This window comes from Sphaeramia orbicularis, chromosome 7 (assembly GCF_902148855.1).
Source record: "Sphaeramia orbicularis chromosome 7, fSphaOr1.1, whole genome shotgun sequence".
In the NCBI taxonomy this organism is placed as follows: Eukaryota; Metazoa; Chordata; class Actinopteri; order Kurtiformes; family Apogonidae; genus Sphaeramia; species Sphaeramia orbicularis.
Genome location: NC_043963.1, coordinates 43,436,742 through 43,463,352, shown reverse-complemented (window position 1 = coordinate 43,463,352; position 26,611 = coordinate 43,436,742). Strand labels below are relative to the sequence as shown.

General features: G+C 36.0%; 1 protein-coding gene across 1 annotated transcript in view; it reads left to right on the top strand.

Moving 5' to 3' along the window:
- Nucleotides 1–26,611, top strand: part of LOC115422428 (plexin-A1-like) — an 837,453-nt gene that overhangs the window by 392,439 nt on the left and 418,403 nt on the right.

Sequence of the window (26,611 nt, the reverse complement as noted above, 5' to 3'; positions counted from 1 at the left end):
GGATGAATGGATAGATAGATAGATAGATAGATAGATAGATAGATAGATAGATAGATAGATAGATAGATAGATAGATAGATAGATAGATAGATAGATAGATAGATAGATAGATAGATAGATAGATAGATAGAGGAAACATACTATACAAAATCAGTTAGAATAATAAAAACAGACCTGGATAAAACAAAAAAAGAATAATTAAACTGTAAGGTGCAAAAATAAACTAATATTCACATGATCAACGTGCAAAATGTCATTAAAGAACATATTAAGGCTGTTTCCACTCCTCAAAGTCCAAAGATCCTTAAGATTGGTCGATGTTCAGTTAATTTTAGGAGCTTTATAGATAGTTTCACATCAGCTCAGTTGTACATTTTCCCACTATATTTGTTTGTCTTTGTTTTTGTTTTTTTTCCTGTAACTTCTTCAGAAAGCGTTGTCGCACTATAAATGAAGCGTGATTCAGTTTGATGTGGACGATGTGGACTCAGACAGCGCCATGTGGTTGGATCAGGAAGCAGCTGTTTGTAGAGCGTTGTGGCCCCGGGGAGGTTTTACACCTGCACATTTGGTTTGGATCAAACTGAAAAGTCAGGAAGTCCAAACCAAATGAGGAGGAAATGCACTGAGAGAGTTTCCTCTAATTTTAACTGGAAACAAAAGATGCCTATGACTCATTCTAATCCTAGGTTTGGGATTGGGCTTTTTTTTAGTGCAGGTAATACATGTACAAATACGAACACTCAGAGACAGTTGGTTCACTAACCCTTTAACCCACAGGTGTCAAATATGAGGCCCGGGGCCCAAATTTGGCCCGCTAAAGGGTCCAGTCCGGTCCTCGGGATGAAGTTGTGAAATGCAAAAATTCCATTCTTTTAGTTCAGGTTCCACATTCAGACCAATTCAATCTCAAGTAGGCAGGACCAGTAAAATACTATCATAATAACATATAAATAATAACAACTCCAAATAAATATTTTCATGTATTTACACTAAAACAAAGTATAATTTCACAAAAAAAAAATGTAAATAACCTGAACAAATATAAAAAACCTGAAATGTCTTAAGGGAAGTAAATACAACGTTAACAATATTCTGGCTGATTTTAAATGTTTTGTGTATTTGTAGAATTTGTTGTTGTGATCTGTAAGTGGAAATGATAAACTGAAGCATAATATTGTTAAAATTACACTTATTGTTTCAGTTTGTTCATGTTATTCACATTGTTTGAAAGGGTAGTTTATAGATGTATACATTTTCATTGTTTAATTTGACTTTTTTCGCTCTAAAACATTGAGAAAATTTTGGAGTTGACATTATTTATATATTATTATGTTATTATTTCACTGGTTCGGCCTACTTCAGATCAAATTTAGTTGAATGTGGCCCCTGAACTAAAATGAGTTTGACATCCCTGCTTTAACCCCTCAGACATTTCAGTTTACATCTGTATTAGTGTCATAAAAGCTGCCGTGAGTATGTGCATGTGTTCCTTTTCTTTAGTGGTTTTGCTTTTACTGTATTTTTTAGGGTCAAAACGGATGGTATAACAGAAAAAAAGACAAAGAGAGGAACTGAAGTTTTTTTTTTTTTTTGTAATCAACTGTTTTTATTGATTTTAATTTTTAGTTTGCAATAATAAAAAAAAAAACAAATTCAGCATTACACTGGCATCCAATATTTAACCCTTTCATGCATGAATTATGAGAACCTTCACTGAGTGTTTTTTATTCCTCTTTAGGCATGAAAAAAAATAATGCAATTGAAATTATGTTTTATGAACCTGTTTTTCATCGAGTTGCAAAAATGTCTACTCAGCTGGACACTATGTGTTCAATTTTTGAAGCAAAGAAACATGTATTTACTGATACGCTGGGTGAAAACTATGAAATAATTTTTGAAATGTTAAATCTGACATTTTGTCACATTTTAACATATTCACTTTATGGGGATTATATGCAAAAACAACCCAAAAAAATTAATGTTAATGACAGTCTAACAACAATAACAAGCACCTGATTTACACTCAAATACGTTAGTGCAGATCAGGTTTATCAATAACAGCAAAGTTACAGTAATGGCATGAATTGCAGTGTATGGGATGATGCTTAAGTGTCCACTGTGTTGGTTGATATGAAACTAAAATAATAAAATCCTTGAAAATACAATAAGAGAACAGCTGTAGAATAGCTTTCCACTGTAGTGACCACTATGCATGAAAGGGTTAAAAGCCTCTCAGACGTTTACAGACACGTTTAGAGCCCTTTGTCATTACAGTGATATTCGGAATAAGTTCACAAATCATTCATCACAATCGACATGCAAAGAATATGATCGCCTTTGCATCTCTCATTGCCAGACGTTTAATACTTCGTAGGTAGAAGGAGAAACACCCTCCAACCTTTAAGATGTGGGTCAGTGACCTTTAAAGGTCCCGTATTATGCTATTTTTCAGTCACGTCATATAGGTCTCAGAAGCCCAAAAACATAGTATTTAAGTTTGTTCGCCCCAAAATCATCCTTTTTTCGGAGTTTCAGCGGTCGAAAAAGTCACTCTCACCAGCCCTCCTCAGAACAGGCCGTTTCTGGGCCTGCTTCCGGGTATGCAAATGAACGCATCTGTCCACGCCCACTCCGCCTCCCCTCTCTGGGAGAGGACGCGGCTTACGCTAGCGGTACTACGCGCTAATGTTGATGGTGAAGCCATCATACACATGTCTCAGACAGAACGTCTTTCCAAACACTGGCTTTCTTTGCCTTGAGGCGTGATTGAGCCCCGACGGAAAACGGCGGTGTTGTGTCGGGTTCGTGGACCTGACACGGAAAGACGCCTGCCGCCACTAATGCAGGCAGCTGCTAACAAGCTTGATGCTAACTCTACTGATGCCAACCACAAAAGGCCTGTGTTCACAGTAGTTCTGTTGAATGTCTCTGGATATTATCAGCTCTTGCATGTTAACGGGGACGCAAACGTTAGCAGCAGTAACCGAGCTATGTTAGCTGCCATGCTAACGTTAGACGTACACATCAACAACCACCAGCTTATCCGTAATGTAGGGTTATGCAGTAAAGATACAAATAAATGATCAGAACTTACATCTCCCACACTTGTACTTGGGTCACGAAGCGTTGGTACTGCGTCCTTCTTGATTCGGAGTCTTTGTGCTAAGCCGGAGCTGTATGGGCCCATGTTAAAAAAACACTCGTCCGTGAAATGCCGGGCACACACATACAAGCGTTTGGGAATGTTGTTTGGTCCATGACCATCACAGATAGAATCCAGACACTTTTTACGGAGAGGCTCGGAAGTGGGGAGCAAAAATAAACTATCGTGTTGGTGTGTGCAGCCAACAACACCACAACTTGCGTGTCTCGCCTTCGCCATGTTTGTTGTCCAAGAGGTACTTTGCCAGGGCGGGGCTCACTTTGCCAGGGTGGGGGCACAGTCAGGGGGAGGAGTTAAATCCGCTTATGTCGTCATAAACGGAGCCAACTCAAACTCGGCCGTTTGAGCAGGCATTTTCACAAACTGTGGTGTAGCAAGGCAGGGAGGAAACAGACAGTTTTCAAATTCGAACCTCATAATGAGGCTACTGCAACACACACTACTGTAAGAAAACTGTCACAAAGTCAGATTTGCATAATACGGGACCTTTAACACCACCTGACACTAGAGAAAATCCACTGTTATACAAGAGGGTATGCTCAGAAATTCTATGATACATGGAAACCTTTTCTAATGCACACAGAGAAGTTGGATAACCCTTTATTATAGAGAACTTAGGATTCATAGGGACTGCTTTTACTCTATTTACATGTATAATTTAAAAATGTATCCCCCTTCTCATTTAAAATGTATACAATATATGTGGTTGTTTGCAGAATTAAAGCCAATCTGCTAAATGGTACAGTGATTTTTTTTTTTTTTTCGTTAAGAGTGGGGCTCTGTTGGAGCATGGGTGGGAAGCGGGGGATGGGGACTGTCCTTGTTTGTATTGATTCATGTCTCTAACACAATGTCTGTATAGTCTCTGCATAAATATCGATAAAAAAAGATTTTGTGCAACAAAAAATGCAACATTACACAACAAAAAGTGTACACTACACCTACATTACTCCCGTCCCTTCCCACCCCTATTCCCTCCCTTGTGGGACACACAATCTGGTTTTTAAAGTCTGACAAATAAAGTAAAAATCTAAATAACTATATAAACAGAGTATTACTCAGATTACAAACTGGACATATAGAGTTACCATAGATGAGAATCTCAAAAGTCTTAACATCTTCAGCAGCTTTTTTCCACATCTCCAATGTTCTAAGCTAAGCATTATTAATATGGGCAGATGATAGATCACCTCGAGAAGGGCTTGTAGCCGATGCCAAAGAGAGGAATTGAAGTTTTTACTAAATAAGGCACTCAGAATGTACATCAATAAGAGATTTAGGATGTTGAACACGAACTGTGAACTAGTTAAAAAAAGAGCCCCAAAACTTCAGTCCAGCTGCTTTTTGGCACATGGTTGAAGTCTAAAAAGCTGTTACATGGTCAAAACACGGCAAAAACACAGTAAAAAAATAACTAAATTAAAGATAACCATGACAACACTGCAAACAACAGTAAAAACTACAAGGAAAACGATGTTAAAAAAAACCAACAAAACGTCTATTTTTATAGTGAGTCAGTCTCACTCATTTTTCTGTGTTTTGGGGGGGTGCACTGAGCATGCTCAGATGTCTACAGAAAGAACAAGGTCTATTCTATCAACATGTTTTGAAATTTCTCCTATTGAGCAAATTTTTATTATGAATATTTCAAATAAATCATACATTCAGAACGCTCCCCACAGACACGTCAAGGGTTAAAGGAAGGGTGTCAAACTCATTTTGATTCAGGGGCCATATTCACCCCAATTTGATCTCAAATGGGCCACACCAGTAAAATAATGACTTAATAACCTATAAATAATGACAAATCCAAGTTTTTGTTTTAGTACAAAAAAACCCAATTAAATTATGAAAATATTTACATTTTACAAAAAAGATGTGAATAACCTGAAAAAACAGAAATTTCATTTGAAAAATTTGTGCAATTTTGACAATATTATGCCTCGACTTATTATATATACATGTACATTACACACAATGTTACATAAACATTAAGTGACAGGCAGAATATTGTTCAAATTGCACATTTCGGGTTGTTCATCTTTGTTTTTATTTATGTATTTATTTGCATTTTATTGTGAAAGAATCATTTTGTAAATGTAAATATTTTTTTCACTTAAATTTTTTCCACATAATTTTTCACAAAGAAAATTTGTAGTTTAATTATGGGTTATTGTGTTGTTATTTTTACTGGAGATCACATTGGTCTGTATGTGGAACCTGAACCAAAATGATTTTTGACAACCTTGACCGTTCAGGGTAATTTTTGCACTTTCATCCTGCAGGGCCGGAATGGAACATTTGGGGGGCGGATTTGGCCCCCGGGCCGCATGTTTGACACCTGTGGGTTAAAGGATTAAAGAAATGCCTTTTTTACTCCCTCATCAAAGAGAGTGTTCCCATTTCAACATTTAGGATGTTGAATATGGAACACGTGTGCTCCATTTTGGCCCAGTAGTTTTTGTTTTGGGGCTCTTTTTTTTACTAATTCAATCCAGCTGCTATTTGGCACATGGCTGAACTCCAAAAAGCAGTTATATGGTCAAAACGTGGCAAAAGCACAGTAAAAAATAAAATAAATAAAGGAAAATCAGGACAATACTGCAAACAACAGTAAAAACAACAAGGAAAACGGTGTAAAAAAAAAAAAAAAAAAAACGTCTATTTTTGTAGTGAGTCGGTCTCACTCACTGTTCTGTGTTTTGGGGGATGCTCTGAGCATGCTCAGATGTCTACGGAAAGAACAAGGTCTATTCTATCAGTACGAGTATAAATTTATCCTATGGAGCAAATTTTTATTATGAATATGTAAAATAAATCATACATTCAGAACACTCCCCACAGACATGTCAGGGATTAAAGGAAGGGTGTCAAACTCATTTTGATTCAGGGGCCATATTCACCCCAATTTGATCTCAAATGGGCCACACCAGTAAAATAATGACTTAATAACCTATAAATAATGACAAATCCAAGTTTTTGTTTTTGTTTTAGTACAAAAAAAACCCAATTAAATTATGAAAATATTTACATTTTACAAAAAGATGTGAATAACCTGAAAAAACAGAAATTTCATTTGAAAAATTTGTGCAATTTTGACAATATTATGCCTCGACTTATTATATATACATGTACATTACACACAATGTTACATAAACATTAAGTGACAGGCAGAATATTGTTCAAATTGCACATTTCGGGTTGTTCATCTTTGTTTTTATTTATGTATTTATTTGCATTTTATTGTGAAAGAATCATTTTGTAAATGTAAATATTTTTTTCACTTAAATTTTTTCCACATAATTTTTCACAAAGAAAATTTGTAGTTTAATTATGGGTTATTGTGTTGTTATTTTTACTGGAGATCACATTGGTCTGTATGTGGAACCTGAACCAAAATGATTTTTGACAACCTTGACCGTTCAGGGTAATTTTTGCACTTTCATCCTGCAGGGCCGGAATGGAACATTTGGGGGGCGGATTTGGCCCCCGGGCCGCATGTTTGACACCTGTGGGTTAAAGGATTAAAGAAATGCCTTTTTTACTCCCTCATCAAAGAGAGTGTTCCCACTTCAACATTTAGGACGTCATTACTGTTCCTCGTTGCATATTTGTTACACCGACTCCAAGCAGAAACTCTAACGAGGTTAACGAGCTGCTCCTCAAGTGTCTTTGCCTTGTTCGCTTTCACATCCTTCCTTCCCTCCTTCTCTTCCTCCCTCCCTCCCTTTTGTCCGGCCGTGTAATTAACTCGATGTTTAACAGCCGAGGTTGGATAGGCCACTGCTGTGTCTGGACACACACACACACACATTTACACACATGCCGACACACACACACATACACATACACACAGAGCAACAGAAAGAGTCCAGTGTCTGTGGCAGAATGGGAGATGAAAACAGGATGAGGAAAGCAACGAAAAGGAGGACAGAGCAGGGACGGGGAAAATGAGGGACAGAAAAGATTAAATGAAATGAAGAAAAAATGAAAAGAGGTTGACGGAGACTGAAAAAGAGGATGAACTGATAACTTGTGGTTGTCTTTCCCACTCTACCTGACCCATAGGTATGACCGGTACTTGAACTCACCACTGTATTAATCACTGCAGCTAAACCTCATTACTCCCCTTTGTTCCCTTTTATTACCTTTATTATCCTCCTCTACACACTCACGTACACGCCGTAACACCCCCCCCCGCTTCACCTCCCACCTTTAACCCACTTCATCTCAATCCCACTGGCGTCATCAACTTTTCCACTCCTTCGTAATAATCTACAGCACAGGTGTCAAACATGCGGCCCGTGGGAAAAAAAAACGGCCCACCAAAATGGTCCGATCCGGCCCGCGGGATGAATTTGCGAAATGCAAAAAAATGACACTGAGATATTAACAGTCAAGGATGTTAAAATAATTTTGGTTCATGTTCCACATATAGACCAATATTATGTAAAGTGGACTAAGGTTCGTATCAGTCCGACACTGACAAAGACGAAAACGAAGGGAATTTTGTCCATAATTTTTATCAGTTTTAGTTAGTTTTGTAAACAGACAATACAGTTTCAGTTAGTTATCTTTTTTTTTTCTTTTAATTATAGTTTTTAGTTATTTCAGTTAACGAAAATGTTTGTACAATTCTAGTTTTCATCATTTCATTAGTTTTCGTTAACGATAATAATCCTGAAGTGGACCAGACCAGTAAAATACCATCAAAATAACCTATGAATAATGACAACTCCAAATTTTTTTGGTTCATGTTCCACATATAGACCAATATAATGTAAAGTGGACTAAGGTTCTAATAGTTTTGGATTTTTCATTATAGTTTAGTTTTATTTAGTTTTGGCTTTTTTTTTCTCTAATTCCATTAGTTTTAATTTGTTTTTAGAGCAGGTTTGCTAGTTTTTATTAGTTTTGTTTTTTTTGCTAAATGCTTAGTTTTAGTTTAGTTTTAGTTTTATTTTTTTAATATATTTTCTCTTCTTTGTCGTCATATTCAAATAAATCCCAGACAGGACTCTGCTGCTTTCTCCCAACTTTAGTCTCCATGTTTCCAGGTAGAGTGGGGACAAGAAGACGACTGTAAACCATTAAGTGACGGACTGTAAAGTGTTGTATGGTGCCGCTAGCTAAAATTGCTAGAGCGAAATAAATCAATTTCGTATCAGTCCGACACTGACAAAGACGAAAACGAAGGGAATTTTATCCATAATTTTTTATCAGTTTTAGTTAGTTTTGTAAACAGACAATACAGTTTCAGTTAGTTATCTTTTTTTTTTCTTTTAATTATAGTTTTTATTTATTTCAGTTAACGAAAATGTTTGTACAATTCTAGTTTTCATCATTTCATTAGTTTTCGTTAACAATAATAATCCTGAAGTGGACCAGACCAGTAAAATACCATCAAAATAACCTATAAATAATGACAACTCCAAATTTTTTTGGTTCATGTTCCACATATAGACCAATATAATGTAAAGTGGACTAAGGTTCTAATAGTTTTGGATTTTTCATTATAGTTTAGTTTTATTTAGTTTTGGCTTTTTTTTTCTCTAATTCCATTAGTTTTAATTTGTTTTTAGAGCAGGTTTGCTAGTTTTTATTAGTTTTGTTTTTTTTGCTAAATGCTTAGTTTTAGTTTAGTTTTAGTTTGTTTTTTTTAAAATATATTTTCTCTTCTTCGTCATCATATTCAAATAAATCCCAGACAGGACTCTGCTGCTTTCTCCCAACTTTAGTCTCCATGTTTCCAGGTAGAGTGGGGACAAGAAGACGACTGTAAACCATTAAGTGACGGACTGTAAAGTGTTGTATGGTGCCGCTAGCTAAAATTGCTAGAGCGAAATAAATCAATTTCGTATCAGTCCGACACTGACAAAGACGAAAACGAAGGGAATTTTATCCATAATTTTTATCAGTTTTAGTTAGTTTTGTAAACAGACAATACAGTTTCAGTTAGTTATCTTTTTTTTTTTTCTTTTAATTACAGTTTTTATTTATTTCAGTTAACAAAAATGTTTGTACAATTCTAGTTTTCATCATTTCATTAGTTTTCGTTAACAATAATAATCCTGAAGTGGACCAGACCAGTAAAATACCATCAAAATAACCTATGAATAATGACAACTCCAAATTTTTTTGGTTCATGTTCCACATATAGACCAATATAATGTAAAGTGGACTAAGGTTCTAATAGTTTTGGATTTTTCATTATAGTTTAGTTTTATTTAGTTTTGGCTTTTTTTTTCTCTAATTCCATTAGTTTTAATTTGTTTTTAGAGCAGGTTTGCTAGTTTTTATTAGTTTTGTTTTTTTTTGCTAAATGCTTAGTTTTAGTTTAGTTTTAGTTTGTTTTTTTTAAAATATATTTTCTCTTCTTCGTCATCATATTCAAATAAATCCCAGACAGGACTCTGCTGCTTTCTCCCAACTTTAGTCTCCATGTTTCCAGGTAGAGTGGGGACCAGAAGGCGTCTGTAAACCACAAGTGACGGACCGTTAAATATCATATGGTGCCGCTAGCTAAAATGGCTTGAGGGAAATAAATCGATCTCATATCAATCTGATGTTGACAAAACAAAAACTAAGGAAATTTTATCCATATTTTTTATCCGTTTTAGTTAGTTTTGTAAACACACAATACAGTTTCAGTTATCGTTTATTTCTTTTAATTATAGTTTTTATTCATTTCAGTCAACGAAAATGTTTTTACAATTCTAGTTGTACTGATCTTCCGTTCGTTTCCAAAAAAAAAAATCACGTATGAGTTGTATTCTGACGCGAATGACAAGACTGTAATCCGTTCCAAAAATTTATTAAAACAAAAAAGGCTCATTTACATCATGTCAGACGGTAGAAAAAAACTATATACTCTTAAACTCCGTAATCTCTCTTTTTCTTACGGCAGAGAAGTCAAAAGACACACATACACAGTGATGGTGCATTAAATTGCAACAAAGAAAATCGGAAATTTGCAGATTCACACAAATAAATTTATAAACATTAATTCCTATTAACCATTATGCTTTGGCTGTTATGCTAGTTTTCGTCATTTCGTTAGTTTTCGTTAACGATAATAACCTTGAAGTGGACCAGACCAGTAAAATACCATCAAAATAACCTAAAGATAATGACAACTCCAAATTTTTCTTCTTTGTTTTTAGTGTAAAAAAAAAAGAACATTAAAATGCTTACATTTTCAAACATCTTAAGATAAGTAAATGCAATTTTAACAATATTCTGCCTGTTAGTAAATGTTTTGTGTATTTGTAGATGTACTGTGATCTGTATAATATTGTTAAAATTGCACTTAACTTTCTTTAGATTTTTCAGTTTTTTCATGTAATTCACATTTTTAAGAAAACTTTGTAGATGTAAACATTGTCGTTGTGTAATTTAACTTTTTTCGCTAATTATTTCACTGCTTCAGCCCACTTCAGAACATATTGGGCTGAATGTGGCCCCTGAATTAAAATGAGTTTGACACCCCTGATCTACAGTGCTAGCACGTTAGCATCCCATATTCTCATTATCTTTGCGTGTCCTGTCGTTTCCTGCAGCTACACCTGAAAAAACAGCTACCACAGTGAAATGCGAGCATTAATATTTGATTTTATTTATTGAGCGTAAGATGTGAAGCTAGATAAGATCTGAAAAAAAAATCCATACATTAAATATTAAGATTGTGCAATCAGGCTATAAAAGTAGCTTTGAAACAGAACGCTGAAAAATGTGGAAGAACTTCCGTTGCTTTTGGCAACATTTTATTGATTAAGTAACATACTTAATGATAGTGATACTGTAGAACCTCAGGCTGATCATAGACCAGGGATGGAGGAGTATGGAGCTACTTACTATACAAATACATTATTTTACAACAAATAAAGATTTCATTTATTGAATATGGGTTTATGATCAACATTTAGCCACTAGCAATAATGGACTGTAGAAATAGAATCCAGTATTCAGTAAATATATTAAATAATGTCTTAAATTTATTAGTTATTTCATACTGTGAGTAGTTTTGACAGATTTTAAGATGACGTTTTTGTTCCATAGGTCATGATTTATTATCACACCATGATTTAATATAGATGCTCCACCACTGAGGTCAGAAAATAAACCGTTCAGTTGCATCCAAACACATTATTTCAAACCAAATGTGTTGTGTTGTCTCATACTTCATATAATGATGCCAGTTACATTTTTTTTTTCCTTTTTTCTACAAAGTTAAAAACTCTGTACACATCAGTTCTTTTTTTTGGTGGAGTCAAGGGATTTTATTGTCAAGTAGTTATGTATTTATTTATGTTTTTATTATACATGTGCATAAACATGTACTTAGACATAAGGAACCACACTGACATAATACAAAAATAAAATTATACAACAAACCTACAGACCTATTAAACACACAAAAAACAACAACAACAACAACAAAATAAATAATATTACCAACTCATCTTTACAACGCTCACATCAGTTGTAATTGAACACATCATAAATGATTTTTATGTAAAATATCAAATAAATATGCAGGTGCAGAATGTCTAAAGCAGAGGTGTCCAGCCCCTGAGATGAAATTGTGAAATGCAAAAATTAAATTGAACATAATAATTATTTTAGTTCAGGTTCCCTCATACAGACCAGTTTAATCTCAAGTGGGTCGGATCAGTAAAATATTATCATAATAACCTATGAATGCTCACAACTCTGAATTTTGCTTTGTAAATATAAACATTTTCATGTAATTTTACTGTATTTACACTAAAAATCAATTCACAAAAATGTGAATAACCTGAACAAATATGAACATTTTGAAATGTGTGAAGTACAAGTTTACCCATATTATGATCCACTGTGATCTGTAAGTTGTAATTTACATATTATAAATGATATGAATTATAAACTGAGACATAATATTGTTAAAATTGCTCTTAGTTTTCTTGAGAAATTGCAGTTTGTTCATGTTATTCGCATTGTTTTAAAGGATAGTAGGTAAATGTAAATATTTTCATTTTCATTTCATAATTACCTCCGCCAAGGAGGTTGTGTTTTTGCCAGGGTTTGTTTGTTTGTTTGTCTGTCTGTTTGTTTGTTTGTTTGTCTGTCTGTCTGTTTGTTTGTTTGTCTGTCTGTCTGTTTGTTTGTCTGTCCGTTAGTGTGCAACATAACTCAAAAAGTTATGGACAGATTTAGATGAAATTTTCAGGGTTTGTTGGAAATGGGATAAGGAAGAAATGATTAAATTTTGGTGGTGATCGGGGGTGGGGGGGCCCATGGGGGGGGCCACTGATCAGCCTTGGCGGAGGTCTGCGCTCTCCGAGTGCTTCTAGTTTAACTTTTTTTGCTCTAAAACATAGAGGGAAGTTTGGAGTTGGCATTATTTAGATATTATTATATTATTTCACTGGTCCGGCCCACTTCAGATCAAATTTGGCTTAATGTGACCCCTGAACTGAAATGAGTTTGACAGCCGTGATCTAAAGTCAAGTTCTCATTTCAGTCAATGTGATGCTTTTGGTTTTTTTTTTTGTTCATATTTTATCTGCATGTTTAATTTTTGGGTGTTTATATATATATATATATATATATATATATATATATATATATATATATATATATATATATATATATATATATGTATATATATATATATTTTTTTTTTTTTTTTTTTTTTTTTTTCATTAACCTTTTAAGACCCAGCCATGCCTCTGTAGGGGACAAATGTTTGATAGTTTTACTTAAAAAATGCTGTCCAGTGCAAAGGACATTCCATAAATAAATAAATACACGAATGAATAAATAAATAAATAAAAACAATTTTTTTTTTAAATGTATCTGAAAAAAACTGTTGCATTACACAGTTTCTAATCAAGACAATTGTTTTATGTTCTCACACAGTATATCACTTTCCGATATGGGTTTTAAATACATGTTTGCTTTAAAAATTAAATGCATGGTTTCCAGTTGAGTGGAAATTTTGTAACTCCATGAAAAATAGGTTCATAAAAAAAAAAAGAAAAAGAAAAAAAAATTCAATTGCATTGTTTTTTTCATGCCTACAGAGGAATAAAAACACTCAAGAAAAAAGTATTGACTAAGGTTCTCATAATTCATGCATGAAAGGGTTAATGTAAAAAAGCCAAAACTTTCACTTTCCTGGGTCTCAGGGGGTTAATGTTCCATAATGGGAGCTAGAACCCATGGTCTTCATAGATATTCTCACACATTGCTAGAACATGACAGGTTATATGGACCATAGTCAACCATGAAAAAATCTGCACAGCCAATTTAGAACCCTAGACACATGTAATACAGTGAGTATAATCACCTTCTGATGGTGTGATGCAGCCTTTTTATTTACTTTATTCACTGTTAGAAACCATTTTATGGAAACACACATTATTTCCATGTTCTTCTGTGGGACTTTTCCAAAGTTTGTTTCATATTTACTTGACATGTTTTGGAAACACAGTTCAGGAGGTCACATGGATGAGACTTTTTAGACAAAGTGTTCCCTACAGACGAGTCAAATGTATCAAGGACAACCCGATCTAAGTACGTTAAAAATAGAGGAAATAATTGTGATATTTCCCACAAACAGGAAATGCCTCAAGAAGGACATGCCCCAGTATGTTGACAAAGTCATTTCTGTACTTAGACATGAAAAACCTTCAGCGTGTATTTGTTTAACAGGTGACCTTTGTGCCACATATTTATGTTGGTGTAAACCTCAGTGTAAGTTCTAGTGTGAGTGCTTATACTTGCATTATTCTGTGTATTTGTGGACACCTTATTTTGTGCAGGGTTACAGTGTCCTTGGTAATATCAGTGTTGTTTTGTAATGAGCTTAATCCCAGAGGAACGACGAGGTCTTTGGGACGGACACAGGAAAGTAAAGTAGGGGGAAAAAAGAGGAGGAACAGCTCCGAAGTTTGAGCACAGGTTGAAAACTCCTAAGTTAAAGTTAAAGTCACCTTCAGCTTCCACACTGGTCTCCTCTGTCGCCCTGTGTCGTCTCCATAGGGTTGCGTAACTCGAGGTCTGCTTAAATATATGTCCTTTACAGGAAAGTCTGAAGACAGGATGTATGTCTTATTGCACCGGCCTTAACCCTTTAACGCCAAATGTACCATATTTGATACATGAGTTTTGAAGCCCTTTTCATGATCAGTGTGATGTTTTTTCTCTTGAAAAACCTGACGTATACAATTAGATACATGCAATACTAGGAATGGGAATCGTTAAGAATTTAATGATTCCGATTCCATTATCGATATTGCTTATGGATCCGATTCCTTATCGATTCTTTTATTGATTCTCATTGGGTGAGGGAATAAAAGAGTACAAGCAGGTGTGTTTGCATTAACTGTCTTTTATATTTCCATCTCTGTACAGAAAATATAACATATACAGTATGTACAAATGATAATAACAGATGATGCCGGCCCGGTTCGGGGGGGGGGGGGAACTAAAAACTCTTTACTAATTCCTCTATTGCCACATTTCTACTACGTGGAACTGGTTTGGCTCGGCTCAGCTTGTCTCCCGTTGTTGTTCACCTCATTTCCTTTCCCTTCTTACATTCGGAAACTTGTATTTGAGGAGTTACGACGTTTGTTGCCCACACCAGAACCAGAACCGGCCCGGCGTTCACTCTGCCGCTACATTCACAAGCGCCACTGAGTATCAAATACGTGACATTCCTGTAAATGAATCACATGCTGTGGACAAATGTTTGAGGATATTGGAAGGATTCCACCCTTTTGAAGACATGGAAGCTTTGCAAGTCTTCCAAGTAAGTGGACCTGGTGTCATCTGTTTAGACCGTTTCTGCCTCAACGCCATGTTGGCTACATTCTGACCAAAACAATGCAGCGTACGTGTGACGTCATCGCGCATGCACAATGAAGGCGGAATCGATGAGCAGAATTGTTAAGCAGGCAGGCAAATGATTCCAAGGAATCGAGCTACTGGGAACCGGTTCTCAAAAAGAACCGGTTCTCGATTCCCATCCCTATGCAATACACAGATAATCCACCAGGGGGGAGGAATTTGTTCACCAGAGGCCTTTCCAAGACTGGCAGGAGGCAGAACTTTGCCAATTTTGAAAAGGAATTATCAGTTTGTTAGACATGTTTGTGTTATTTGATGTAGTTCAAAAATAATATTGGAGCATTGAAACCGTATCAAATATGATACAAAATTGAAACTCATACAAGGAAACTGATATTTAAAAAAATAAAAACATTTTTTGGTTGTTCAGAAGGACCAATAAAGACTCGGTTTCAAAGAACTAACGCAGGGGTTTCCAAACTTTTTTTCAAGAGGGCCAGATCTGATAATGTGGACATTGCCAGGGGCCAGTGGTCCCTTCAGACATTTTTTAAACAGTAAAAATTACATATAAATGCACTGTTCTACAACAATTTTATTTTCATTGTCACAATATCATTTTTTTTAAATGGCAGTGTAACCAAATCTACGCCACTCAGGTGTGAACAAATTTAAAAAAAAAAAAAAAAAAAAAAACAACAATTCTGCCTTCCTTTCACATCTGGAGTCAGCTAACATAGAACAAACTGTATAGAGTATCTTAAACATCCAAGTTGATAAAAATCTTAACCCCACATTCATTTTAAACATGACTTATATGAGTAATCATTACTCATATATTACTCAGTAATGCAAAGTCTGTTAACGTTTAAGATGAAAACATATGACTCTTACTCTTGTCTTTCACAAAATCATTCAGAAAGTAATATTTTGTGTCACATCTACAAGTACATAACACCAGCAGTTAGAGGCAACTAACCTGGCAACTTGGTATCCTGCCCTGGTGGTGAATTCATTGAACTCACAGGTTCACATGAAGAGTCACTGTTGTGAGTTTAAAGCAGCTTGAATTTGCTTCACTTTTTCGGAGCGCTCGCTCCCTGCTAGTTTTTCGTATGCGTTAGCATGTTTTGTCTGCTCGTGTCTCTTTACATTGAATTCCTTAAACAAGGCAACAGTCTGTTGACAAATTAGGCAAACATAATTGCCTCGATTTTCAGTGAAAAAACAATGTAAAACCCATCTCTCCTGGAAGCGGCGGCCCTCACTGTCAACTTTCGTTTTTTTATTTACAGGCGCCGTGGTTAGAAATTAGCAAAAAGTGTTCACGGTGAGGTCACAGAGCCCGATAGAGTTAGAGTGGTGCTGCCACCATGAGGTGAAAGGAGAAACTGCATTTTGAACCTTTTATGATTCATGTACTCGGTTCAACAGTCCAAGCGGGCCATAAATAATATAATATAAAACCCAAGCTGTGGGCCGTATAAAATCTGACCGCGGGCCGTGATTGACCCCAGGCCAGACTTTGGACATGCCTGATTTAATGGTTCAGACTTTACAGGGTTAAGCAACATACTGAACTTATTTATACATCCTCATCGTCATCATCATCTTCATCAGCCAAAAGCCTGGAATATAAATGCAGAACTCAGTGATAGTAAACAGGGCTGTGCATCTGCTTTGCAAGACTGAACTGATTTGTCTCTTCTTCTCACACATATTCCACATAAACAGTGTGTTTTATAAGTAATTTATTGGTCAATAATTTGAATGCAAATGCAAACAACTGATGTTTAGAGCTCTGATCAGAGAGAGGGGGACCACTGTGTATGATAAAAAAAAAAAAAAAAGAAAAAAAAGAGTGACATCAAACAAGGTCTGATTTTGGTCTAATAATCATCCTGGAGCAGCTATGAAAGCATATTTAATAATAAGCACCTCTTAAAACAGCCAGACGCTGATTTTGTAAAGGTAGCAGAGGTTCTTTTATGTTCCAGTCTGAACACTTTCACTAATAAGTTCCAGAAAGTGAGAAACTGGACGAAAGGAAACATAAAAAAGTTCCAGATGTCGTTAGCCTTGTCCCTTCTTTTATGGTTTTGAATTCGGTGAACACAGACGAGATAGATAGATAGATAGATAGATAGATAGATAGATAGATAGATAGATAGATAGATAGATAGATAGATAGATAGATAGATAGATAGATAGATAGATAGATAGATAGATAGATAGATAGATAGATAGATAGATCTGGTCCTGGATTTGGCCTTGTTCTGGTCTCTTTCTGGTCCTGGTCTGGCTATGGATCTGGTTTGGTCCCAGTTATGGTCTGGTTCTGCACTTGTCTGGTCCTGGTTCTGGCCTAACTCTGGTCTGGATCTGATCTGGTCCTGGTCTAGTTTTAGTCTGATCTGATCCTGACCTGGCTGTGGATCTGGTTTGGTCCCAATTAAGGTCTGGTTCTGCTCTTGTCTGGTCCTGGCCTAATTCTGGTCTGGATCTGATCTGGTTCTGGTCTAGTTTTAGTCTCATCTGGTCCTGAGCTGGCTGTGGATCTGGTTTGGTCCCACTTATGGTATAGTCCTGGTTCTGGTCTGGTCCTGGTTCTGGCCTGAATCTGGTCCCGGCCAGGCTGTGGATCTGGTCGAGTTCTGGTCTGGTCCTGGTCTAGTCCTGGCCAGGGTTTAGATCTGGTCTAGTTCTGATATGGTCCTGGTCTGGTTCTGGTCTGGTCTGGTCTTGTCTGGTTCTGGTCTGGTCCTAGCCTGGATCTGGTCTGGTTCTGGTCCTGGCCAGACTTTGGATCTGGTCTAGTTGTGGTATGGTTCTGGTCTTGTCTTGTCTGGTCCTGGTTATGGTATAGTCCTGATTCTGGTCTGGTCCCGGTTCTGGCCTGAATCTGGTCCTGGCTTGGCTGTGGATCTGGTCTGGATCTGGTCTGTTTCTGGTCCTGGCCAGGCTGTGGATCTGTTGTAGTTCTGGTCTGGTTCTGGTCCTGGTCTGGTTCTGGCCTAGTTCTGGTCTGTTTCTGCTCCTGGCCAGGCTGTGGATCTGGTCTAGTTCTGCAATATTGCATTTGGCTTGGAAGACCACAAAGTCCTTAACCAGTGACAGTAGGTGTTCCACAGGGATCTATACTCAGGCTAATTTTATTCCTGATTTACATTAATGATCTGCCTGTCGACATAAATGCTGAGACGGTCATCATGTTGACGGTTGTTCATTATTACGACCGGTGACAAGTGTCGCGGGCAGTATAATTAAAAAGACTGTCACTTCACGAGGATCTGGACTGGCTCTTAAAAAAAACCTAAGCGGTGTTCTGGACTAAGAAAACAAACCTCGAGGACGATGATGAGTAGCAGGAACTCATGCCCTAAAAGGTTGACAAGTCAACAAAGCTACTGTTCACGTCAATTAATATGAGTTCTTCTGTTAAAGACCACCTTGTTGAGCTGCATTATGTAATAAATTCCCGTTATGTAATAAAAGTTCAAAATGTAATAAGAATGTCACGCCATCTTGTAATAAAGCCACATTACATAATAAACCGATGCATTTTGTAATAAACTACCTCAATGGATTATGTAGTAATTTTTTTTTCACATTATGTAGCAAGTTATTACAATTTGAGAAATTTATTACAAGCTTTAACACAAACATTAAATATTTGTATTTTTTTCAGTTGTATGTTCGTTGCGTCTTAAGTTGGATCCAAAATGTGTTGAAGACTGCAGTGCACAGATCGTTTGTAGATATGACTGGACTTGTTTGTTATCGTTTATATCTACAGATACTTTTTTACCTCCGCCAAGGAACGGCAGAGGTTATGTTTTGATTGGGGTTTGTCTGTTTGTTTGTTTGTTAGCAAGATAACTCAAAAAGTTATGGAAGGATTTTGATGAAATTTTCAGGAAATGTTGATACTGATTAAATTTTGGTGGTGATGGTAGGGTGTCTCAGATTGTGTTTCACACAGACGCTTATCGTGATGCATAAGAGACGAGATGAAAAGGCAGAAAATGTCTATATGTTTACTTTTCTTCATTGTAACCATCACTTATGACTTTAAACTTTTAAGCTTTAACACAAACATTAAAATATTTGTATTTTTTTCAGTTGTATGTTCGTTGCATCTTAAGTTTGATCCAAAATGTGTTGAAGACTGCAGTGCACAGATCGTTTGTAGATATGATTGGACTTGTTTATCGTTTATATCCACAGATATTTTTTTACCTCTGCCAAGGAACGGCGGAGGTTATGTTTTCATCAGGGTTTGTCTGTTTGTTTGTTTGTTTGTTTGTTAGCAAGATAACTCAAAAAGTTATGGAAGGATTTTGATGAAATTTTCAGGAAATGTTGATACTGATTAAATTTTGGTGGTGACGGGGGGGTATCTCAGATTGTGTTTCACATGCATGCTTATCGTGATGCTTATCATGACGTCAGGATCAACACAAACAGCATAAGAGACGAGATGAAATGGCAGAAAATGTCTATATGTTCACTTTTCTACATTGGAACCATCAATTACTCTTTAACACAAACCTTAAAATATTTGTATTTTTTTCAGTCGTATGTTCGTTGCGTCTTAAGTTGGATCCAAAATATGTTGAAGACTGCAGTGCACAGATCGTTTGTAGATATGATTGGACTTGTTTGTTATCATTTATATCTACAGATATGTTTTTTACCTCCGCCAAGGAACGGCAGAGGTTATGTTTTGATTGGGGTTTGTCTGTTTGTTTGTTTGTTAGCAAGATAACTCAAAAAGTTATGGAAGGATTTTGATGAAATTTTCAGGAAATGTTGATACTGATTAAATTTTGGTGGTGATGGTAGGGTGTCTCAGATTGTGTTTCACACAGACGCTTATCGTGATGCATAAGAGATGAGATGAAAAGGCAGAAAATGTCTATATGTTTACTTTTCTTCATTGTAACCATCACTTATGACTTTAAACTTTTAAGCTTTAACACAAACATTAAAATATTTGTATTTTTTTCAGTTGTATGTTCATTGCATCTTAAGTTTGATCCAAAATGTGTTGAAGACTGCAGTGCACAGATCGTTTGTAGATATGATTGGACTTGTTTATCGTTTATATCCACAGATATTTTTTTACCTCTGCCAAGGAACGGCGGAGGTTATGTTTTCATCAGGGTTTGTCTGTTTGTTTGTTTGTTTGTTTGTTTGTTAGCAAGATAGCTCAAAAAGTTATGGAAGGATTTTGATGACATTTTCAGGAAATGTTGATACTGATTAAATTTTGGTGGTGATGGGGATTGTGTTTCACATGCATGCTTATCGTGATGCTTATCATGACGTCAGGATCAACACAAACAGCATAAGGGACGAGATGAAATGGCAGAAAATGTCTATATGTTCACTTTTCTACATTGGAACCATCAATTACTCTTTAACACAAACCTTAAAATATTTGTATTTTTTTCAGTCGTATGTTCGTTGCGTCTTAAGTGGGATCCAAAATGTGTTGAAGACTGCAGTGCACAGATCGTTTGTAGATGTCATTGGACTTGTTAGTTGTCATTTATGTCTACAGATATTTTTTACCTCTGCCAAGGAACGGCAGAGGTTATGTTTTGATCGGGGTTTGTCTGTTTGTTTGTTAGCAAGATAACTCAAAAAATTATGGAAGGATTTTGATGAAATTTTCAGAGAAAATGTTGATACTGATTAAATTTTGGTGGTGATGGGGGGGGGGGGGGGGGGGGTCTCAGATCTGCCTTGGTGGAGGTCTGTGCTCTCCGAGTACTTTTCTAGTTATATATACTTTTATACTGTTAGTATTGATGTTATATCTGTGGACTCTTAAGGGTTAAACTGCAGAGTAATGTGACAGAACCAAATACCCCTGTCATCAGCAGAACCACTCCCAATGCCATCCTAAAGGACTACTGTCCAAACTTGGCGTGTGTCACCAGATGCACCTGGATCAGTCTCAAACGTCCATCATCACCATCGGAAGGTTATCCTGACCCAGATAGACTCGAATTTGGAAACCCTTAAACGACAAAACGTACCGCTGGACGGTTCAAGGGCTCGGCTGGGACAGACCTGCCGGGAATAAATGTCCGAGTTTCTCCAAAAACCGGAGAGATAAAGGCATCATTTGAGATTAAATTTTGTATGAAAATAGCATTATTTGAAGGTTAATCAAAGTTTGCCACCCTTAACTGCTGCCACTTCCTTAGTAAGTCTTTGCGGACTCAGTAAGTTGCAGAGGTCGCAGAAGGAGAGCAAAGTCCTGGAGGCTACATGAGAATCCACCGTCACCTGCTCCGGTCTGCAGGTCCTTCTGTGCCAGATGACCTGAATCCCACTCCAACTGCCCTCTGCCCCGAGCTGTAGGGCAGAGCATGCCTCCTGCCCACCCCCCCACCCCTCTCCCTATGCTCCGCCACGCTCCCTTCACTCATCACAAGTCATACCGCGGCCCCGGGCGTGTAGCACAAGGGCCAAAGAAAGTTTGTTTTTTCCTCTGTGTTAGAAAGTTAGTGGATATGTGAGTGTTCTGTTGTTGACGGAGAGGGAGAGGGATCATCAGACCCAGAAATACACAAAGGTTAAAGGTCAAACTCACTTCACGTTGATAAAAAGTTACAGTGTGTGTTTTTGTGTTTCTGGTATGTGTGAACAACATAAGATTCTGCTAAAACAAATGACCGTTAGTCAACGACAATTCACAAACAGATATACAGGGTGGGGAAGCAAAATTTACAATATTTTGAGGCAGGGATTGAAAGACAGTGTATGACCAATTAGTTTATTGAAAGTCATGAGAATTGATTTGCCACAAGAAAATTGACATAATAGAAAATGTTTTTATTCTATGTGTCCTCCTTCTTTCTCGATAACTGCCTTCACATGCTTCCTGAAACTTGCACAAGTGTTCCTCAAATATTCGGGTAACAACTTCTCCCATTCTTCTTTAATAGTATCTTTACGAAAGTCCACATTGCTGTGTGATGTTCTATTGGTAGCATGTTCTAAAACGCCCCAAATAGCAGAATCCTTAGGGTTTAGATCTGGGCTAGAAGGCGGCCATAAACATGATTCCCAAAAATTGCTAAAGTTGGATTTGTTGCTGTTGTCAACAAGTGTTTTGGTGTTCTTGTGTAAGATTTTAACTTCAAATCATATTTTACTGCATTTCTAACGGTCTTGTTGTCTACCTCAAGTTCAATTGCCATTTTTCTCATGGATTTGGTTGGATCCTTTAGGATTTTGGATTTGAGAGCTTTAATAAAAGCTTTGGTACGTTTTTTGTGTCTTCCTCCACTTCCAGACTTTCTCGTAATAGTTTTGCTCATAGTCATTCTCTTCTTTCCATTATAAACAGTCTTTATGGACACTCCAACTATTTTTGAAATCTCCTTTGGTGTGACGAGTGCATTCAGCAAATCACACACTCTTTGACGTTTGCTTTCCTGATTACTCATATGGGCAAAAGTTTCTGAAAAGGTATGGATAATAGTGTTAGGTATGATTATGACATCAATATATGTTTGGTTTCAAAACAATTGACGTAGTGCCTGCAGAGAAAAAACAACTAAATGTTCATTGTAAATTTTGCTTCCCCACCCTGTATGAGGTTGGAAAGCTTCTGGAATTCAAAACTTTTCCTGATAATCTGTATTAGAGTGGAAATGATTAACCAATTAATCGACTCGAAGCGATTAAAAAAATTATTCGATTCTAATTTTCTGAAATCGAAGTTTTGTTTCTTTAATTTCACTGCCGCTAAACATTGGTTCCACTGTTGGGTTTCACACAGACGCTTATCGTGACGGACATGACGTCTGGATCAACACAAACACCATAAGAGACGAGATGAAAAGGCAGAAAATGTTTATATGTTCACTTTTCTACATCGGAACCATCACTTATGACTTTAAACTTTTAAGCTTTAACACAAACATTAAAATATTTGTTGTTTTTTCAGTTGGATTTTAGTTCCATCTTAAGTTGTTTGTAAGTTGGATCCAAATATGTTGAAGATTGCAGTGGCATATTGTTTGTAGATGTGATTGGACTTGTTGTTGTTTATTTATATAGGTATTTTTACCTTCGCCAAAGAACAGCGGAAGTTATGTTTTCAGTGGGGTTTGTCTGTTTGTCTGTTAGCAAGATAACTCAAAAAGTTATGGAAAGATTTTGATGAAGTTTTCAGGAAATGTTGATACTGGCACAAGGAACAAATGATTACATTTTGGTGGTGATTGGGGGGGACTGATCTACCTGATCTGCGCCCTCCGAGTGCTTTTCAAGTTATATATACTTTTGTACTGTTGGTATTGATGTTATGTCTATTTAGATATTTTTTATAGCTCCTTTTACTTTTATACTTCTTGTGATTGTTGTTTCAGTTGGTTCTAGAGTAAAGGACAAAATGTTTATCATTTGCAGACATGTCTGTTTCACATTTTTACTTTTTTTTTTTTTGCCTATATAAATAATTGTTTAATCAAACTGAAGAAACATTATCTGTAAATTAATCGATTACAAAAATAACACTGGTCTACAAGGAAAATGCTTCCAGAATAAAAGTAATGAAATTTTACCACATGCGAGTCACTGATAAAGAAAAATCAAGTCAAAAATGCTGGTTGGCTGAACTTTCCAAGATACAGCCTTGGGTCAAAATGTGAAATTTAAGAATTAACAAGAGAATGGGTTTGACTCAAAAGAAATATTTGTCTCAGAGCTACAAGATCTACTTCAAAACACTGTCTGCACATTAGAATACATTCACTTTAGAGGTTCTATTTAGTGGAAGATTTATAAAACTGTTATATAAATGTACATAAACTAATATATATGTGTAATAACACTTAATCATATACCTTGAAAACATCAGCAAACTGGCACTTTTGTCATTTATTTTCCAATTAATCTTATTAAAATATGTAACATTTAGCACATTTAACCCTTTCATGCATAGTGGTCACTTTAGTGGACAGCTATTCTACAGCTGTTCTCTTGTATATTCATGGGTTTACTTGTTTTAGTTCCATATCAGCCAATACAGTGGACGCTTATGCATCATCTCATAAACTGCAATTCATACCATTACTGTAACTTTGCTGTTGTTGATTGGTTCTTGAGTGGAAATCAATTGTTAATTGTTATTTTTTGCATATTATCTCCATGAAGTGAGTAATAACTAGTATTAGAATATGTTAAAATGTGAGAAAACATTAGATCAGCTGCATTAAACATGGTTTCATTTCACTGTTTTCATATCACTTTATCATATTAGGTTTTAAATACATGTTTCTTTGCTTCAAGAATAAAATTCATGGTGTAGCTGAGTAGACATTTTTGTAAATCTATGAAAAAAACCCTCAAGCTCATTGGTTTTTTCATGGCTAAGGAGGAATAAAAACACTCAAAAAAACCAAAAAAACAAAACTCAACTATAAGATTCTCATAATTCATGCATGAAAGGGTTAATCTCTGAAGCAAATCATTTATTAAAAAAAAAATTGTAGACCAGTGTAATCGATAGCTGCAGCTCATAGCCATCCTGTTTTTAGTTTTCTTGCTCTCATTTCTTGTATTCCGGTCTTAAACATAGAGGTGAAAACACCAAGTTGTGTCTTTAAAGTGGAAATGCGAAGGTTTTAGACTCCCACTGAGCACCTTGAAGCTGATTTGTCAAAGCACTTGACTTTTAACCAAAGCTGCCTACTCCTCTTAAACAACAAAAGCACATACAGCCATGACATCTGTCTTTTAATGAACCTTCTGTTCAGAGAGAGATTAAGGAAACTCTGGTAGCGATTTGGCAGATAATATCCACAGAGGCTGTAGAGACGATGAAGAAAAAAAAAAGAGAGAGAGAGAGATGGCAGCGAGCGAGTCGACACAGGAAAACAAAAGTTTTAGAGTGAGCAGACTGTTTGTCAGGTGATGGATGAGCAGATGGAGGTTAGGAAATTAGAAAGAGAAAGATCCAGAGAAGGAGGTTCAGAGAGAAAGAGAAAAAAAATATTATCTGGTCCGGTGGGAGTGACCCTCAGAACTCTGTCATTTTGACTTAAGACTGGTGAGAAGTAACAAAAGACAAACCGTCATCCACTATAACACCATCCTCAAGTTGTATCTTTTGATTTTAACATAAATCCAAACCAAGTCGCAGTGGTGGGAATAACATCTGTCATGTTAATAACTGGATTTAAGCTGATGGTAATGTTTTAAACCTAACCTGCAATGGCTCCTGTAAATATAACAGAAATAGACTACTTTTGCAAGACGTGAATGTAAATATAGTCATGTGAACACCTCCAAAATAAAGGTACATAAATAGTATTTTGCGTAATTTTAAGGTTCAGTTTGTAAGCTTGTGTGTTGATGTTTATATGAAGTGTGTTTTGTGCTGGTGATCTGATGTTAGCTAAGTGCATTTATCTCATAGTGTGGCTGTGAATCTATCTATCTATCTATCTATCTATCTATCTATCTATCTATCTATCTATCTATCTATCTATCTATCTATCTATCTATCTATCTATCTATCTATCTATCTATCTATCTATCTATCTATCTATCTATCTATCTATCAAAAAAAAAAGAAATAAATAAAGAAAACAACCAACAACTTCAAAAGGCAGCTGCAGAGACCCCCCCCCCCCCCCCCCACCCCCCACACACACACACACACACACACACACACACACACACACGCACACACACACCCTCACACACATACACACACACACATACATGCACACAGTTCTTATACACATGTATACATACACAGGTTGTTTTTTCCATAGAAATCCTTTGATGGGGTTCTACAGCAGGAACAGTGTGGAACACAAGCTATAGTTAGCTTGGAAATTAAGCAACATAAGGTTAAAAAAAAAAAAACAGACTCCAAAACAATTATCTTTCTTATATATTAAACTTTACAGCTTTAGTGTTAGGGTTAACAGAAGTGTTTTTAAATGACTATTTTCAGTGTGAAAAACATTGCTCTGTTACTGTTAGCACTGATGTTAGCATTTTAGCTTCTTTCTCAGCTCATTTTTTGTGGTTGAATCAGCCTTAGTCTACAGTTGTTGTGTTTTTTGTTTTTTTTTTCATATATGAGCCCATATAATGTGTATGTATGAATTATTATAATAATCTTGTTATAGACTTAATGAGGTGTTGACATGTCAGTGCTTTGCTTTGGTGTTTTATCAGAGGTGTTTCAGGATTAAACTGTAGTAAAGTTTGTAAAACAGGTGGTTTTCTATGGAGAGAATAAATAAGAAAAAGGTGACAGTGGTGATTTTTTTCGTCATTCTTCTACTTTTTCCAGTAAATGTGTATAAATACTTTTGGTTATAGAACAGGGGTGTCGAACTCATGTTAATTCAGAGGCCACATAAATCCCAATATGACCTGCAGTGGGCCGGATCATTAAAATAATAACATAATAATACAGAAATAATATCAGTTTTAAAATCTGTATGTCTAATTTCTATGTTTTAGAGTGAAAAAAGTAAGAGTATATTATCAAAATTTCTACATCTACAAAATATCTTAAAAAAAAAAAAAAAAAATAGAAAAACATGAACCATGACCAAAATG